The 14,316-nt window shown below is 34.2% G+C and overlaps 1 pseudogene; it reads left to right on the top strand.

Moving 5' to 3' along the window:
* The first annotated feature begins 217 nt into the window (after positions 1–217).
* LOC149212976 (polygalacturonate 4-alpha-galacturonosyltransferase-like) lies at positions 218–3,178 on the top strand (annotated as a pseudogene).
* Positions 3,179–14,316: the final 11,138 nt, after the last annotated feature.

Raw genomic sequence — 14,316 nt, 5'->3', positions numbered from 1 at the left:
GGATAGAGTGTTGTGGAAGCTTGGAACACTACCCCTAGATTTTCACATTGGTTGCTTCTAAATCAAGAGTAGTAAGTGTTTCCATTTGAATTTGGTGTTCATATCCTTTGTTTCTTTTAAAGTTGCAGTCTGTGTGTCTATCTTTCTGCTTTTCATTCTCTTTTTCATTGCCGGTAATTGACATGAATATTTCAGTGCACCAGAGAATATAAAGGCTATGGGTGATGTCCTATCCAATGCTAAAGAACAATTTTATGGATGTTCAAAAGTAACAAAGAAGTTGCAAGCCATGCTTGAGTCTACAAATGAGAAAGTAAGGACCTTGGAAAAGCAAAGTAAATTTTTAAGTCAGGTGGCAACAAAGTCTGTTCCCAAGGGCCTGCACTGTATGTCCATGCGATTGACCATAGATTATTACTTTCTTCCTCTTGAAAAGCGATAATTTTCTAAAAAGCACAAGTTGGAGGATCTGACTCTTTATCACTATGCATTATTTTCTGACAATGTATTGGCTACATCTGTGGTTGTGAATTCAACTGTCATGAATGCTAAGGTGAAGTGTTATGAATTTAAAATACTCTAAAGTTTGGAAGTCGAATAGTTTTGCTGCATTTTACATTTAATATTTGGATCTCATTGTAGGTGATTTACTTGTTTTTGTAGGAATTTGAGAAACATGTATTTCATCTCGTCATAGACAAGTTAAATTTTTGGGCCATGAAAATGTGGTTTTTACTTAATCCTCCAAGGAAAGATGCCATACATGTAGAAAATGTTGATCATTTTAAATGGCTCAATTCCTCCTATTGCCCTGTGCTTTGCTAACTTGAATCCGTAGCTATGAAAGAGTATTATTTCAACGCATATCACTTGACCACACTCTCAGCATGTTCCTCCAATTTGAAATATATAAATCCAAAATATTTATCCATGCTAAATCATCTTCATTTCTATCTTCCACAAGTTTATCCCAAACTGGACAAGATCCTTTTCTGGGATGATGATATTGTCATGCAGACAATTTGACACCCTTGTGGTCAATAGATCTTCATGGAAAGGTTAATGGTTCAGTGGAAACTTGTGGAGAAAGCTTTCGCCGGTTTGACAAATACCTTAATTTTTCCAAGCCGCACATAGCCAGGCACTTTGATCCTAATGCTTGTGGTTGGGCATATGGGATGAATGTATTTGATCTCAAATATTGGAAGAAATAGGATATAACTGGAATATATCAGAAGTGGCAGAACATGGTAAGTGTGTAGTGTGGTTTATTTATGTTAATTCCTGTGATGCTTACTTTAAAGTATTTGAATTAAATCTAAAGTAATTAGCTTGAAAACTTAATGGGTTTTTCTTTGTTCGATTTCTAACTTTTTCTTTTATTGTATGTCAGAATGAGGATAGATTGTTGTGGAAGCTTGGAACACTACCCCCTGGATTTTCACATTGGCTGCTTCTAAATCAAGAGTAGTAAGTGATTCCATTTTCATTTGGTGTTCACATCCTTTGTTTCTTTTAAAGTTGCAGTCTGTGCGTCAATCTTTCTGCTTTTCATTCTCTTTTTCGTGACCGGTAATTGATATGAATGTTTCAGTGTACCTGAGAAGATCAAGGTTATGGGTCATGTCCTATCCAAGGCTAGAGAACAATTTTATGGCTGTGCGAAAGTAACAAAGAAGTTACAAGCCATGCGTTTGTCTGCAAACGAGCAAGTAAGGACCTTGGAAAAGTAAAGCAAATTTTTAAATCAAGTGGCAACAAAGTCTGTTCCCAAGGGCCTGTACTGTCTATCCATGCGATTGACCATAGATTATTACTTTCTTCCTCTTGAAAAGTGATAATTTCCTAAAAAGGACAAGTTGGAGGATCCGACTCTTTATCACTATGCATTATTTTTTGACAATGTATTGGCTGCATCTATGGTTGTGAATTCAACTGTCATGAATGCTAAGGTGAAGTGTTATTAATTTAAATTACTCTAAAGTTTGGAATTCCAACAATTTTGCTACATTTTACATTTAATATTTGGATCTCATTGTAGGTAATTTACATGTGTTTGCAGGAATCTGAGAAACATGTATTTCATCTCATCATAGACAAGTTAAATTTTGGGGCCATGAAAATGTGGTTTTTACTTAATCCCCTAGGGAAAGCTGTGATACATGTAGAAAATGTAGATGATTTTAAATGGCTCATTTCCTCCTATTGCCATGTGCTTCACCAACTTGAATCCTCAAAGAGTATTATTTCAAGGCAGATCACTTGATTACACTCTCAGCACGTTCCTCCAATTTGAAATATATAAATCCAAAATATTTATCCATGCTAAATCATCTTCGTTTCTATCTTCCACAAGTTTGTCCCAAAATTGACAAGATCCTTTTCTTAGATGATGATATTGTGGTGCAGAAAGATTTGACGCCCTTGTGGTCAATAGATCTTCATGGAAAGGTTAATGGTTTAGTTGAAACTTGTGGAGAAAGCTTTCGTTGGTTTAACAAATACCTTAATTTTTCCAATCCGCACATAGCCAGGCACTTAGATCCTAATGCATGTGGTTGGGCATATGGGATGAATGTATTTGATCTCAAAGAATGGAAGAAACAAAATATAACAGAAATATATCACAAGTGGCAGAACACGGTAAGTGTGTAGTGTGGTTTATTTATGTTAATTCCTGTGATGCTTACTTAATAGTATTTGAAGTAAATCTGAAGTAGTTAGCTAGGAAACTTAATGGGTTTTTCTTTGTTTGATTTCTAAGTTTTTATTTTATTCTATGTCAGAATGAGGATAGAGTGTTGTGGAAGCTTGGAACACTACCCCTTGGATTGAACAGTTTATGGCTTGACCCATCCTTTGGACAAGTCTTGGCATGTGCTAGGTTTAGGATATAATCCTAGTGTAGACTGTTGAGAGATTGACAATGCAGCTGTTGTTCATTACAACGGGAACATGAAACCTTGGTTAGAGCTAGTTAGAGTAGGGAAAAACCTCTCAATAGGGGAAAACCCAACAATCCTCCTCTTATTGAATTTATTCAAAATGAGATATCCAACACTAGACCAAAGATTCCCTCCAAGTCAGCCCTCCTCTTTAAGTCAAGGTCAATAGTTGAGTCTCTGCCTAGTCAAAGTCAGAAGCAACTTCTAAATTTCTGTCCTTATTGCAGGTTTAGTCTCTTATTATAATACAATGACTTCCAATTACAGACTCTTTGCCTTCTATTACTGATCTTTGGCTACTACAGCAAACCCTTGACTCTTTACCACAGATATTGAGATCCTGTTGCAAATAGATAGCTTTAGATTGAGATTCGGCTTAGTCACAGACTTCGGTTTCTTCAAGTGTTGTAGACTTCTTTTTATCCTCAGTTTTTCTTCTCCCATTGGATTACAGACTTAGATATTTTTCACTTTCTTGGTTGCTACCCAAAAGAGGTCGAATATAGGCTAAAACACCTGGATATCATTCTCCATGAGCTTTGACTTAACTAAACAAAGAGTGACTATGCCTGGATTGTTGCCTTTGTAAGGTAGAAATGTCCTACAATCTTTTCCCGTGACAAGATGCAATAGCCCTAATTGGACAACACTGAAACTAGCTCAATTCAGTGATTAACTGCCATGACCAATTCCTTCATTTTCCCATAGCAGCTATGCTGCAATAGTCTCACATGGAGTGAGGGTTAATTTGCACATGGACATCTCTCTTTTGACAATCAAGGCAATGTGCTAGGCTCTCATCTAATATATGTTCCTAAGCTATAATAAAATTATGGTGTATGAGTTATCATCATTCTTACTCAGTTATGTTATATGTGCTCCCTGTCTTTGTGCTCATGGCTGAAATAAATAACTCTCCATTGAATTTTTATTAGCATCATTCAGAAACTCTTGATTGATTAATGCTCTATGAAATGCATCAACTCTGAGTTACTGATAATTCACTTTCTTGTTTAGTTAGAGATCAACTACCATGGTTCTGGAGCTAATGCATTTCCTCTAGGAGTTGCTAATTTAGTTTCTGTACGACTGTTAAGAATTTCTCTCTCCTTACCTGGAATATTCTTAAGCGTTCTTGGGTGGATTTCTACTTACTAGAATCGTTTCCGTCTCCCCTGAGCATTATTTTCATTTGCTAGGGTGAGTTTGAGCTCACTCTTGGTTGTCTAAGAGGCCATAGGTACTAGACAAGGCCATACATAACTGTAGGAGATCATTGGCTTTCCAATTTCCCTTCATTCCCATAATCCATCGAATACATGGGTGCTGAAATCTACAAGGCAAAGCATTCTTGATGTGTATTTATGGTAGAATATAATTATATTATAATGTTGTTAAATTGAGATTCATTACTTGAGTGATTCAAATTGTATGTTGTTCCATTGGTACTGGGAATCGTTACATGAGAACCCATTAACTACAATTATTCACCAATAATATCCAGAGGTTGTTTTGTACTAGAATGATGATTGTCCAATATGATGTATAATGAGGATAAGGTTGAAGAAATGAATGAGGAGAAATCGCATTCAAGGGGCAATGTGGATGAAAGTTGTACTGTAGAAAAAGAAAATACAACAGTATGGACAAATATGGACAAATTCTGATGAAGAACATGCAACATCAGCCAAATTTGATGAAAACACAAAGTGTGAACAGTTTAAGCTGTCTGATTTCGCACTTATTGCATATTGAACTGGTGGATCTGTATCTTCTTGTATTGATAATATGGAAGATCAAGATTACATACAACAATGTATACAAACTTTTACCTTAAGGCAAAGTGTTGGGCAAAAGACCCTCAAGGAAAACTCCCTTGAGACAAGTGTCAAGTCAGTGAGCAAAAACTATTGTAAAGATGCTAGCAGTCAATTGTCCAAGGGTGATTTTTGGATGCCCTCACAAGAACTAAAGATTGTATCCCACTATCCAAAGGATCTTCTCTCAACTAAAAAGGGTATGCTAATAAATTCTTATGGGAAAAAGGCACAACACATTTATCTTTGTTTGGGAGCTTATCCATATTGTCCATGATGTAAATAGTTATAATGTCATGTTGAGTAGATTTTTGGTACACCTTTAAGAAGGTATCATTATCGAATGGGGGATAGAAATATAAAATGTTATCCATTGAATTAGATATAGGATTATATTTGTCTAGATGGGAAGGTTGATATAGTTTGAGATTGTAGGAATCAATTATTGGTGAATACCCTATTACAGAGGAAGCTTTGGGTTGAATGAAATTTGATGAACCTACTGTAGAATATGTGACTTAAATTTTTTATTTTTAATATATTTTTGCCTTAAACTATTTCTTATGATGGATGGCATATGATATGTAGGAAGCTTTTCACTCTATAGAAGATATTCATGGCCTTGTGTATGGTCAAGAAGATTCCTAAACCTCAAATGATGGCAATCTACTATTCAAAGTTAACAAAGATATTTTGGATATTAGAAAGTCATTTGTATCATGCTTATGCATGGTACAAGCTCTATATCCTCCAGAAAAGCTACAATAAATACTTAGCATAGAAAGATTTGTAGCTGATGGCATCATCTAGATTGTTGGCTGCCATTGTGAAATGGGATGAGGGAAATGTGTAGAAAAATCATATTCTAGAAACCATTTATCTTTGGTTGGGAGTTTAACCATATTTCCCATGATGTAAATAGTTATAATGTCATGTTGAGTAGCTTTTTGGCACATCTTTAAGAAGGTATCACTATCGAATGGGGGCCAGAAATCTAAAATGTTATCTATTGAATTAGATATAGGATTATATTTGTCTAGATGGGAAGGTTAATATAGTTTGATATTGTAGGAATTAATTATTGGAGAATACCCTATTGCAGAGGAAGCTTTGGGTTGAATGAAATTTCATGAACCTACTATAGAATCTGTGAGCTAAATTATTTTAATTTTTAATATATTTTTGCCTTATACTATTTCTTATGGCAGATGGCATATGATATGTAGGCAGCTTTTCATTCTATAGAAGATATTCATGGCCTTGTGTATGGTCAAGAATATTCCTAAACCTCAAATGATGACAATCTACTATTCAAAGTTAACAAAAATATTTTAGATATTAGAAAGTCATTTGTACCATGTTTATGCATGGTACAAGCTCTATATCTTGCAAAAAAGCTACAATAAATACTTAGCATAGAAGGATTTGCAGTTGATGGCATCATTTGGATTGTTAGATGCCATTTCTATTATGCCCTATGATCACAAGCATGGGGCTCACCATTTTGAGCTGGAGAATGAGAAGGAAAGAAGTTCAAGAATGGCTAGTCTTCTAAGTTTTGGGATTTAGTTTGGATCCTAAAATGGATACCAGAGAAGTGGTAACTTATTTCAATCAAAAGGCTTAAGTTCATCTGTCATTGTTTGAGATGTTTGCATTTGTATAGATTTTTCTAGTATAAGTATTATATTTTATGCTTAGTCCAAGGAGTTTTCTTCCAATATGTCTAATAATAATATGTTTTTTGGGCAGTTGTCACGCTGAACACTTCTATCTGAAGTGGTAAGTAATAGGTACAAAGATCATTAAAGAGTTTATTTTTGAAATTAAGTCTTTCCTTGATGTTGCTGAGAAGTGAGAGCACACATATATTCTTCTAAGCACTTTTTATGCTTGTACAAGTTACCTCCCTTATGTCTTTCCATATGTACCTTGTACCTTGTTACCTCCAAACTTGCAAGTAAATGGTTACCTTCCATATGAAGAATTATCAGCCACTGAGACAGAAATCAATGTTTCACTTGCCAAAGGTCCCAATGTTCAATCAAAAGTAGTACCCATAGCAGCAACTCCACCTCCTGTCCTAGATCTTCTTGGTTATTTGATAAGTTTAGGCAATGCACTTGTCCGTAGAGATTAGTGAGCAGTAGGCTCTCGGTGGGTATTAGATAGTCAATTCCATTTCATTTTGTAAATAACAAATGGAAAAAATTGGCTTTATTGTTGTTAGATTTGAATTGTATTTACTATGATAAGCATCAACCTGATTAAAGCAACTTGTGATATTTGATTAATGCTTTGTGCAGGCCTCCATTGCCTGTTTTACTTGCAACATCAGTATGTCAAGGCCTTCAGATCAATGGAAAACCTATATGGTGCGATGGTCAAATTTTTTACAGCCTGAAGCTTTAGAATAACTCTTTTGGTCTTGCAACTGCTGGACCTCTATAGGTACAGTTCATAAAATGTGAAAATAGTTGAGATATTAGTTCTATTTACTATAAATATTGCTAGTTTAATAAGATGTAGATGCACATCTATTTTTAGTCCTTTTCCTAAGTTTCGTTCCTCGTAAATTGGGTGCCACCATTACAGCCTTGTAGCTCAACAGACACACTGCTACCAATGGTACTATTTCAAAACATATCTCCTAGACCGGAAAATGCTCTTTTGTAGGTGGAAGTAAAAAATAATCAACAACTTGTTTGGTATTTTAATGATAATATTTCATTTGAAGTTTTCTTCACTGAGGATGACAGGATGGAGCGTGAAACATTTCTGGACGTAATAATGAATGATAGGATCTAAATTTTAAGCTTTGGAAGTTTTCTTCATTGAGAATGGTAAGATGGAGCGTGCAACGTTTCTCGAGGTAATAATGAATGCTAGGACCCTTCCCTCTCCGCCACTCTGCTTGTGCCTTCGACTCTGTTGGATTTTTAGGACTTTTGGGTCAGAATGATTCGGCAGGATGAAAAAGTCCAAGAGATCAAAAGGGGAAGAGGAAGAGCACAGAGACGGTGAGCTTGTTCTCTCCATTAAAAGGTTGCAGGAAATCCAGGATGAGCTTGAGAGGGTAAGTTCTCATGCACTCTGAAAACTGCTTTTTGGGGTTATTTTATTTTATTTATTTATTTTTAAATTGGTTTTTCTCTTATCTTTTTTTAAAACATTTTGCCCATGATTCCTTTCACTATGTATTATTTTTTTGATTTATTGGCGCATATGTGGATTGATTGAATTTTTGCTTGTTCGTGGGCTGCCTGAGAATGATTTGTTACAGCTCTTAAGAGTGGGTTTGAGGAAAAGAGCGGTGTTTTCAGTAAAGCCACACTTCATCTTCATATTCTTTTAGTCTTTTGGATATGGACATTTTGATTGGTTTACATATATTGATTTTCCAATAGTGTCGGGCAAATTATTTCAAGGAAAAATTGAAACTAGAACATCCTCAAATTAGTTATTTCAGTTTCTTTGCCATATCCATTTATTTTTTTGGCATGAGTTGGTAAAGCTCGGGGTTCAACAAATGTAATATTTTATGTGACAATTCTTGATTAGTTACAGTCTTCTTGTTTACAATTAGGTTCATAATGCTGGTGACCTAAGGCTCTCTCAATGTAGTATGCCACACTCCTAGACTTAATGGAAAAAGCTCGCAATTCTATTCGACACCTGCCCTTAGGGAAGGGTAGACCTACCTTACCTATATGGTTGTTGAAGGTTGGCTTATTCTTACATTCATCTTTTTATTAGTTCCTGGAAAGCTTTCTTGGATGAATTAGTGGATAGAGTTTAAGTTGGATTCTGGATGATACTCAGAATATTCCTACATTACATATTTGTAATTTCATAGTTTCATTCAATTGAGGAAGAACCAGATTCATTGTATCACTTTTGTTTTCCCTTTCCCCACTTATATGGAAATGTTGCAGCTCTGGATTTTATTTTTCCCTTCTAATTTTTCTCTCTGAGATTGAATCTAAAGTTTCCAGTACCTAGCAGAGCCTTTTTCTCTTCTATCATAAGATGCATATGTGTGTAAACCTATGTAGTTGATGAGATAAGTTTGGAGTGGATTGAAACAGTGAGATCTTGCTGTGGCGTTGGTGATGAATCATTTTTTCAATTGAGCATAACATGTTTATATGATATAATGGAGAAAAATGGAAAACAAAGTGAAATTTTTAAAGGGTGCATTGAGCTACTCTCATTTGGCTATTCATCTCCAGTTATGTTGAATGTTAGAAATGGGGGCCAACTGCAATTTTTTTTTTCTTTCATGAGACTGCAAAAATCAGTCTCCAAATAAATTGAAAATGTCCTGGTGCACTCTGGGGTGTTCTATCACTAGTCTTACATGGGATGTTTGTATTCAAGTTATTTAGGTTACTATTTTTTTTAGTTATTATATGATGTCCAACTACGTGGGGCCTTCTACATGGGTAGATTGCACTTGGGTATTATAGACAATTGAGTCCTCAATTATTTTTTTTTCTTTTCCTTTCACTACAGGGTCTTTAACATTCATTACGGTTTGATACGGTGAGCATTAAATATCATATGCCCTTCTTTATGCTTTGCCTTTCACTACAGGGTCTTTAACATTCAATACTGTTTGATATGTTGAGCATTAAATATCATCTGCCCTTCACCATAAACCATAAAAAGATAAAGCTTTCTTTATATATTTATTTGAATGAAAAAAAGGGGAGAGAGCTGTTGTTTCAATTTCTCTAGCATGGCATACACCAAACTGTGAAACACATCGTTTCTATTTTAATAGAATAAGCATGTAGTTCATCGAATTAAAAATCCAATTAAATCAAAGCTACAAATCAGAACACCCATTTTTAAAAATCCCCCTATCAGGGAACAACATGGAAATATGCTTATTTCCATTAGAATCGAGTGTCAAGGCTATGATACATAGCTTAATGTTATGAACATTGCAGCCTGTTTACATGAGATTGCCATTGTGAACTAATGGCATTCTATGAAGGGGTGTCTTCCTTGTGTACAATCTGAAACAAGTTCTTCGTTAGATATGTCAAATTTTCTAATAATACAACATTCAATAATCATGTGATTCTGGATCCTATGAATAGTAATAATGGGGTACATAGGACTGAAAATTGACCATGGTTGGCAATGTCTAATCTCAGTAATTGGGCAGGGAAGACTGCAACTCAAGAAGTTGATGATAGCAATTTGCAGCAGAAGGCCTCTGATTTGGGTCTTGTTCCAAGCACATATTCTGTAAATTCCTCAACAGCTCAAACACATTTAGCCCACTTGTCCTGATAAGGTGTCCAGTACTCCACACATCAACTTTAACCCCATGATCACCCCTAGACATCTCAGGAGCATGGTTCAAGCCACTAAGATTATGAGGGTAAATCTGAGGTGCACCAATGGCATCCTCAAAATCTATTATAAACCACTCATTTGATTCAATGTTCTTAGTCACATTATCCCACCTGAGGTCCCTGTGCATAAACAAAAGGGTGTGCAAAGACACCAGTGCCTTGGTCACAAATTTGAGAGTTTCCACAAGCTTTTTGGGTTTGTTCGTAGTTTTTAATTTTTATCTTTTCTCTTTAATTTAAAATCAACGACTATAAATGTAATTCTAAGGATTTCCATAACTCTTCACTTGGTTTGGTGTTTGGGTTTGTTCATAGTTTTTAATTTTTATCTTTCAACTTTTTTCTTTAATTTAAAATCAATGACTAGAAATGTAATTTTAAGGATTGGCATAACTCTTCACATAATTTTTTAAAGTGTGTTAGCTCAATGGAAGAGCGTTTTCTTTAGAAGGTAACATGAATTAGTCAATGATTTTGTAGTTCATTTTTAATTAAATGTTTTTTATATCGATTTATTTCAATGGTGAGATATTTTTGGATTCATTGTTTTATATTGTCTCTAAAGAGGCAAAAGTGATCTTTAAATAAATTTTTTATCGTCTCTGGAGAGACAATAGCTAGTATTAAAGACATATTGTCTCTAATCCATGTGTTGTCTTTAGAGAGACAAAAATGAAATTGTCTCCGGTGAGACAAAAATGAAATTGTCTCCTAAGAGACAATAATGGTTGTGTTATATACTCTCTTTATAGAAACAATATTTTTTAAGACAATAATCTTTAAAACAATATACTTTAAGACAATATTTATTAAGGCAATAATATTTAAGTCACTACTTTTTAAGACAATAATATTTAAGACAATAATTTTTGAGACACCCCCTTAAAGACAATATTTAAGACAATACACAATTTTTTTTGTCTTAAGTTAAGACAATTTATCCAAAAATTGTCTCAAATATTGTCTTAAAACCCTCCTTTATGTAGTAGTGTAAACTAACTGTATATCAACAGATAGTCAGTGCTAGATAAACCGATAATCTTGCACTGCATTTATTCTTTCTCATACCTGCCATGCAATAATAATGTACTTAACCAAAACCAAAAGAAAAGAAATCGATAATGCCTTTGTGTAGACCAAAAAGAAAGAGAAATCATGAACCATGACATATTTGTGCATATACTACACTGAAGAAATATTTAACTGCATGTACTGCACTGAAGAAATATGAAGCAAGATATCACATAAATATCTATAAATTTGTAACAATAGGTACACTTAAATTTAATTAGATACATTTAAATGAATATATACATTAAATTTAATTTTGATTGATAATTTTTTATTTAATTTGTTTATTTAATTAATTATTCAATTAACTACTTATTAGGAGATATCACGACCTGACCATAAAATCATTAAAACAAAGTAACCACATAGGAAGGTTTTGCTCATACATAAATCAGAATTACAATATATCTGCGTCCATCTTCTTCTATGTATAAGTAAATAGATTATTTGGCTTTAAACTAACTATATATCAACACATAGTCAATTTTAGATAAACAGATAATCTTAGACTGCATTTATTCTTTCCCATACCTGGCATGCAATAATAATGTACTTAACCAAAACCTTGAATTGATATGGGAATGCCTTATAAGTAGACTATTTGGCTCTAAACTAACTATATATCAACACATAATCAGTCTCAGATAAACAGATAATCTTAGACTGCAGTTATTCTTTCCCATTCCTGCCATGCAATGACAATGTAATTAACCCTAAGGAAAAGAAATTCATGACATATTTAATTCGAAAATTATTAATGATGACATATTTGTGCATATAGTGCAGTAGTGAAGCAAAAGTGAAGCATAAATTTCAGAGAGGAAAGCAAAAGCCACTTAGTATAAGTTGGTCCAGTTAAGTTGCCATTACCTGGTGGCATAAGTTGCTCTACAATTTTATCAAGCTGTTGTTGTCGCCGCCTTTGTTGTTGCTCTTGGTGTTGTTATTGTTGCCGACGATGGGATTGTTCATGGTGTTGTTGCTCTCGGTGTTGCCACTGTTGTCGCCGAGGATGGGATTCCCATGACTCTGGGTGTTGGGGCCAATGATGTTCTTGTCGCCGTTATCGAACCTACGGTCGACCTTGTTGTTATAGCCACTGACGTTACACCCTGCTTGTAGCAAATTGTTCATGGTTTTATGGCCGCTGACATTACACCCTTCGAAGGTAACAAGATTCCCACTTCTACCATAATGTGGACATTCATAAGTTACTGTGAATCAATGCTTAATGTTACTGTGAATATGAGCAAATCAATGATATCTCACAGATTAGAAATTCCATAAGAAAGAGGTGAGAAATAAAATTGCATAGCCTGCCATATATAGAAGTAGGCGAACTCCAAACTTGGATTTGAAAACCATCTACACTCAAGTTTTGAAGTTTTCATGTATTAAATTTACATGAATGACATCATCAATCATGCAAAGACCAGCGTCACTAGGATGACATATTGTGGATGCCTTGTTGGGCAGATGAGTTATTCTTTTTGAGATTGAAGTGTTAATCATAAATGTGATTTCTTTAGTATTTGTGATTGTTCAAAAACTTTTACATTTATCATGGGACTCACTGACCCTTTAGCATAATTTTACAAGCAACCCTTTTTTTTGGGTGGACTTTTACCATGTGAATTTAGGTATCACATGTCGCTTTATACTTCGGAAGGAAAATCTAGTGTGGTTATATGAAAATCTTGTCTATGTGGTATATTTTTTAATTATTATTAATGATGAGGTTTTTTTTATGTAAGATAATAATAAGTTTGTTTATGTAAGATAGGTTTTGGTAGTTTTGTCAATAAATGTTTTTTTTTTTTTTTTTGACTTTTTGAGAATTTATTTCAATAGAATCACTGGATTCATTATTTTCCTAGAAATGTATTTTTGTGGTTAATATCATTAAAAATGTATATAGTTTTTGATACATGTGGTTAATATTATTAAAAATGTATATAGTTTTATCTAGTATCAAGTGCTTTCATGTAATAATATTAGTTGGATTCATAATAAGATTACTATTATAGATATTCGGTGGTTATTGAAGATATCTTTAATGAAAAATAATTGAGTTCAAAATTGGAGGATTTACCTCTCAAATCAGTTGTGATGAATCTCCCATACTACTTTATAAACCATTCATTCGAACTTAAGTTGGGGTGGTGGAGAACCTGTGGCCTGCCTCCTTATATTTTGTTTCAAATTGAAAAGAGGTTTCATAAAGCCTTTCCTTTGACCCCTACGATTTTGTTTTGTAGGAAGGAGTTTGAGATTGTAAGTGTTGTAGTCATTTTTAAAATTTCATGAATAAAGATAGCTTTGATGATCTCATCCACAAATTAAGGCATTGTGTTATGTAAGCTTATCTATGATTTGTAATTATTAGCACAAGACACCATTAAAATCATGTCAATAGTTGGCATCTGCAATATACAAGTATCAATAAAATCTATTCACATGTTGGAAGTAAATCCAATGATTATAGAAAGACAAATGTGATGGGATGGATGATCAAATTCATGTATACTTTGCAAAGAAGAGGTTGCAAGATATTTCAAAGATTAACAAGGTGTCACAATCATAAGATAACCTTTCACTTGTTGAACCACACATGGTATGTTGAAGGAGAATGGTAGTTTTAAAAACCATTGGAAAATCTCCCATGTACCACTCATAAATTGTTATGCTCTTGACCTGCGAGAAATTCCAGAATACCAAATATGCAAAGAAATACAACCGAGAACATAGAACAAAATGAGAAAAACAACAAGTATTTTATTATTAGGAGATGAAAGCAGTGTTCACTTGCCTCTTCGAGGGGGCAACCTCCAACATAGCAGAGCTCAATTACAAAATAAGAAACGATATATCTGAATGGGGAGTCTCTATCCTTTATATAGGATTCATAAATACAATACCATGGGTCATTACCATGGTTCTCTCAATACCATCTATCTAATACCATGGCCCGTTTGCAACTAACTGTGGTCCCTTTCTTAAATGCAGGTCAACCACTTACAATTATTAATACGAGCTTTATTGACTCTTTGCCTAACTATAACTTTGACTCGACCCTATTACATAAATAAAGGGGTTAGGGTTGGACCCTAACAT

This window comes from Pinus tabuliformis, chromosome 1_1, assembly GCF_031772625.1.
Source record: "Pinus tabuliformis cultivar Carrire ecotype Pingquan chromosome 1_1, CPIR1, whole genome shotgun sequence".
NCBI classification, from domain to species: domain Eukaryota; kingdom Viridiplantae; phylum Streptophyta; class Pinopsida; order Pinales; family Pinaceae; genus Pinus; species Pinus tabuliformis.
This window is presented reverse-complemented; position numbering and strand designations above follow the sequence as displayed.